This window comes from Schistocerca americana, chromosome 1 (genome assembly GCF_021461395.2).
Source record: "Schistocerca americana isolate TAMUIC-IGC-003095 chromosome 1, iqSchAmer2.1, whole genome shotgun sequence".
Lineage (NCBI taxonomy): Eukaryota > Metazoa > Arthropoda > Insecta > Orthoptera > Acrididae > Schistocerca > Schistocerca americana.
Genome location: NC_060119.1, coordinates 534,398,489 through 534,404,488, shown reverse-complemented (window position 1 = coordinate 534,404,488; position 6,000 = coordinate 534,398,489). Strand labels below are relative to the sequence as shown.

Here is a 6,000-nt window from a genome sequence, read left to right as displayed (position 1 = left end):
CCCATTTTTAAATAAGTTGCAGCAGAATTTGTGGTTGTTCCTTTCAGTTGGTAGGTTAGAACGGGAAAAGATCATTGTATTTTATGGCCTTTTCCCCAAATTTGGCGGTGTTCTTTTTTTAATAAAAAAGGGGTTGTGTACCTCATTCAGTAAACGTGGAACCCTTATAGGATCAGTCTGTGTGTGTGTGTGTGTGTGTGTGTGTGTGTGTGTGTGTGTGTGTGTGTGTGTGTGTGTTTTTGTTGTTGTTGTTGTTGTGGACATTTTTCCTGTGGGCAGATTGATGAATGAAGTTAAAATTTGTAGAAAACACAATGTTCTGCTACGGTATGTTGGTGGAGTACAAAACCTAAGATTATATGTCAGTGCAATCAAAAGATATGGCCAGTTATGACACACATTTTGGTACTTGCTCATAAAAAAAAGTATATGGTACTTCCTGTTGATGTAGAATTATGAAATCTGGCAGTAAGCAATAGTGCAACAAAAAGGAAAAATCTGCAAACTATTAATTTGTAATTATATTGCACGAAAAATATTTCTTTTGCCATTTGTTATCAGACTTCAGACTCAAAACATTCTCTGAAGCCTTATAAGTCCCGGAACCGATTTGTTGTCAGTATCAGTGCCGATAGCCGGCAACAATCACAAAGATTCTGGATTTTCAGATTGGATGAGTGGTATGGATAATAGGTAAGTTTGTACGAAATCCTCATAGTGAGAGTCGTACTCACATCTGACCAATTTTTTTTTTTCCCCTAAAATTTGCTGATTCTCCAAATCTTTTTTTTTACCAAAGTCGGTGTATCCTTTGCTGTTGCACCTCCCCTTCCCTCCAAATTTGGTGCTTTTTGTTGCCAAAATTGGTGATATTTTTACCCAAATTCAGTGCTGTTTTCATTATCGCATCAAAGCTAGTTACACAGGAAATGAACTGTTACTTCAGCCTTGATGAGATTGGAAGATACAATGCAATTTCAAAGCTGCAGTCTGTATAGCAAAATGAAATTCACTATGTCTTATAAAAATTGCCGATTTTTGCTGCTTCATTTTCGCAAAATTTTCCTGTTCCAATCAATATGTAATTAGTGAGGTTTTCGGTTGATTAACTGGTTTCCAGTTGTAATGTATTTAATTGGAGTTCCCGATGTTTCAGTGGTCTTTGTGAAGTAGGACTATATTGAGCAACTGCATAATCATCAGTGTGTGAAATGTTTAGATTTCTAGTGGAATCATGTTCTTCAGTTTTAGTGTAAAATACTTGCATTTGTGAAATAATATATTAAGTGCAGAGAAATCACCCAAAGTTTGTCAACTTTTATGTTGACACAGTGTTCTAATGCATCTGGTTGTAAATGTCAGCAGTACTTTATCCAATCAGAGCAGAAGAATTTAAAAAAAAAAAAAAACCTCTCAAATTCAATGTGCTGTGTGGTGCAAGCCACGTGGCTGGATGTCACAGACAGTCTCATGGTTTGAATTTGGAATTTCAGTGATCATTTTTAAAAAGCTCCAAAAAAATAAATTTCACATTTTGCCATCACTCTGGTGTAAAAGATCAGCGTGAAATACCTTGCTGATTTATTTTCCTTCATTAATATTACGCTCCACAAAATTGAGATTATTAACGGGTGAACTTCTTACATTCAAACAATTTTAAGGAACAGTGGCTTTGTGATGTCCTGAAGTTAATCTTCCTAATCTTCGGCTGGCCTAGTAGGTTTTATACATAAAAACAGGATCTCCGGAGTTCTGACAGGCTGGTGTTAGTGGGAAGTATCCAGATAACCCGGATGGTGTAACACTGTGCCAAGATGTGCTGGGAGTGCACCAAGGCATATTTAGCCACAGGGTGATCCTCATTACCAACAAACACTGTCTGCCTGTGTCCATTCATGCGAATGGACAGTTTGTTGGTGGTCATTCCCATATAGAAAGCTTCACAATGTAGGCAGGTCAGTTGGTAAATCACGGGGGTGCTTTCACACGTGGCTCTGCCATTGATCGTGTACACCTTCCGGGTTACAGGACTGGAGTAGGTGGTGTGAGGGTGCATGGGACAGGTTTTACACTGGGGGCAGTTACAAGGGCAGGAGCCAGAGGGTAGGGAAGGTGGTTTGGGGATTTCATAGGGATGAACTAAGAGGTTACGAAGGTTAGGTGGACGGCGGAAAGACACTCTTGGTGGAGTGGGGAGGATTTCATGAAGGATGGATCTCATTTCAGGGCAAGATTTGAGGAAGTCGTATCCCTGCTGGAGAGCCACATTCAGAGTCTGATCCAGTCCCGGAAAGTATCCTGTCACAAGTGGGGCACTTTTGTGGTTCTTCTGTGGGAGGTTCTGGGTTTGAGGGGATGAGGAAGTGGCTCTGGTTATTTGCTTCTGTACCAGGTCTGGAGGGTAGTTGTGGGATGCGAAAGCTGTTTTCAGATTGTTGGTGTAATGGTTCAGGGATTCCGGACTGGAGCAGATTCGTTTGCCACGAAGACCTAGGCTGTAGGGAAGGGACTGTTTGATGTTGAATGGGTGGCAGCTGTCATAATGGAGGTACTGTTGCTTGTTGGTGGGTTTGATGTGGACGGACGTTGTTCTTCACTGTGAGTCCAGATTATGAAGATGTCATCAATAAATCTGTACCAATTTTTGGGTTAGCAGGCCTGGGTAACCAAGAAGGCTTCCTCTAAGCGACCCATGAATAGGTTGGTATACGAGGCGGCCATCCTGGTACCCATGGCTGTTCCCTTTAATTGTTGGTATGTCTGGCTTTCAAAAGTGAAGAAGTTGTGGGTCAGGGTGAAGCTGGCTAAGGTAATGAGGAAAGAGGTTTTAGGTAGGGTGGCAGGTGATCGGCGTGAAAGGAAGTGCTCCATCGCAGCGAGGCCCTGGACGTGCGGAATATTTGTGTATAGGGAAGTGGCAGCAATGGTTACAAGTATGGTTTCCGGGGGTTACAGATTGGGTAAGGATTCCAGGCGTTCGAGAAAGTGGTTGATGTCTTTGATGAAGGATGGGAGACTGCATGTAATGGGTTGAAGGTGTTGATCTACGTAGGCAGAGATACGTTCTGTGGGGGCTTGGTAACCAGCTACAATGGGGCGGCCGGGATGATTGGGTTTGTGAATTTTAGGAAGAAGGTAGAAGGTAGGGGTGCGGGTGTTGGTGGGGTCAGGAGGTTGATGGAGTCAGGTGAAAGGTTTTGTAGGGGGCCTAAGGTTCTGAGGATTCCTTGAAGATTCGCCTGGACATCAGGAATGGGATTACCTCGGCAAACTTTGTATGTGGTGTTGTCTGAAAGCTGACTCAGTCCCTCAGCCACATACTCCCGACGATCAAGTACCATGGTCGTGGAACCCTTGTCCGCCAGAAGAATGACGCCTTCAGATCACGGATAGCCTGGGCTTCAGCAGTGGTGATGTTGGGAGTAGGACTAAGGTTTTCTAAGAAGGATTGAGAGGCAAGGCTGGATGTCAGAAATTCCTGGAAGGTTTGGAGAGGGTGATTTTGAGGAAGAGGAGGTGGGTCCCGCTGTGATGGAGGATGGAACTGTTCCAGGCAGGGTTCAATTTGGATAGTGTCTTGGGGATTTCGATCATTAGGAGTAGGATTAGGATCATTTTTCTTCGTGGCAAAGTGATGTTTCCAGCAGAGAGTACGAGTGTAGGACAGTAAATCTTTGACAAGGGCTGTTTGGTTGAATCTGGGAGTGGGGCTGAAGGTGAGGCCTTTGGATAGGACAGAGGTTTCAGATTGGGAGAGAGGTTTGGAGGAAAGGTTAACTACTGAATTGTGGTTCCAGATTGTGTTGATTGGAATTTTGAGGTTTTGGAGGGAGTGGAGCTGGAAGTGGGAGATTGAGTAGATGGAAGAGACTGGGTTTGTGTGCAATGAGAGGAGGTTGAGGTTTATTGGAAAGGTTGTGAAGGGTGAGTGAGTTTCCTTTCCGGAGGTGGGAAACCAGGAGATTGGATAGTTTTTTGAGGTGGAGGGTGGCATGCTATTCTAATTTGCGGTTGGCCTGTAGGAGGATGCTCTGAACAGCCGGTGTGGATGTGGGAGAGGAAAGACTGAAGACTTTTATTAAGGATAGGAGTTGACGGGTGTGTTCATTGGCTGAGTTGATGTGTAGGTGAAGGATTAGGTGGGTGAGGGCAGTGGATTGTTCAGTTTGGAATTGGTATAGGGACTGATGGAAAGAAGGGTTGCAGCCAGAGATGGGAACTTTAAGTGTGAGGCCTTTGGGGGTAATGTCAAATGTCAGACAAGCCTGAGAAAATAAAATATGGGAGCGTAACCTGGATAGGGCGAAGGCATGTTTGTGGAGGGAATGTAAATAAAACTTAATGGGGTCATTGTGGGGGTGTTGTGAGGGTGGCATGGTATTAGAAGGTGGAAAGTGCAACATGAGGCTGAAATGAAAATGAAAATAAAAATATATGGGGAGAGAGAAAGGTGAACTAGAAAGCAACTGGAGATCTGGTGTGAAAAAAGGCGAAAAAGTGTTGGTTAAAGCTGGGCTATGTTGATCCTGTAGTGAACTAGGGTTGGTAGGCAACGATGTGCACAAAGGTTAGGTGGTTGTGTTGCTGCCAAAACACATTAAAGGGTGGAGAAATTCGGGACAATTTCGAAAAAACTGCGTATAAATGTATTAAAAGGCGTGGTTTTGTGGTGGCAGATTATGAAAATGGGGCTAACAATTGTCTGACGAAGAAATAATGACGATAAAACCTGTGGGAAGTGGCTAAAAATGATCAGTGATGTGGGAAAAACGGAAATGGAAATAAAGCGAAAGTTATTAGAACCAGCCGAAATGGTTGTTTAATAGGTGAAAGGAACTGTTAGTGAACTAGAAACGGTGGATTTTATAGCAGCGGTAGTGTTGAAAGCGGATATTTTTATTGTTTTTTTTTTTTTTTTTTTTTTTGTTATGGTTTGGAAGTGGGTTACGTATTATTGGGTGTATATATATAGGCGGGATTAAATTGTATAGTAGTTTACGGTAAAAAGGAGAAGGTGATGTCCAGGCGGAGCTTCAAGGAATCCTCAGAACCTTAGGCCCCCTTCAAAACCTTTCACCTGACTCCATCAACCTCCTGACCCCACCAACACCCCTCACCCCTACCTTCTTCCTAAAATTCACAAACCCAATCATCCCAGCCGCCCCATTGTAGCTGGTTACCAAGCCCCCACATAACGTCTCTCTGCCTACGTAGATCAACACCTTCAACCCATTAAATGCAGGCTCCCATCCTTCATCAAAGACACCAACCACTTTCTCGAACGTCTGGAATCCTTACCCAGTCTGTTACCCCCGGAAACCATCCTTGTAACCATTGCTGCCACTTCCTTATACACAAATATTCCGCACGTCCAGGGCCTCACTGCGATGGAGCACTTCCTTTCACGCCTATCACCTGCCACCCTACCTAAAACCTCTTTCCTCATTACCTTAGCCAGCTTCATCCTGACCCACAACTTCTTCACTTTCGAAGGCCAGGCATACCAACAATTAAAGGGAACAGCCATGGGTACCAGGATGGCCCCCTCGTACGCCAACCTATTCATGGGTCGCTTAGAGGAAGCCTTCTTGGTTACCCAGGCCTGCCAACCCAAAGTTTGGAACAGATTTATTGATGACATTTTCATGATATGGTCTCACAGTGAACAACTACTCCAGAATTTCCTCTCCAACCTCAACTCCTTTGGTTCCATCAGATTCACCTGGTCCTACTCCAAATCCCATGCCACTTTCCTTGACGTTGACCTCAACCTGTCCAATGGCCAGCTTCACATGTCCGTCCACATCAAACCCACCAAGAAGCAACAGTACCTCCATTATGACAGTTGCCACCCATTCCACATCAAACGGTCCCTTCCCTACAGCCTAGGTCTTTGTGGCAAACGAATCTGCTCCAGTCCGGAGTCCCTGAACCATTACACCAACAATCTGAAAACAGCTTTCGCATCCCGCAACTACCCTCCCGACCTGGTACAGAAGC

At 44.1% G+C, this 6,000-nt stretch overlaps 1 protein-coding gene across 3 annotated transcripts in view; it reads left to right on the top strand.

The window, feature by feature from the left end:
• Nucleotides 1-6,000, top strand: part of LOC124605589 (ras GTPase-activating protein-binding protein 1) — a 146,378-nt gene that overhangs the window by 125,756 nt on the left and 14,622 nt on the right. The window lies entirely within an intron of this gene.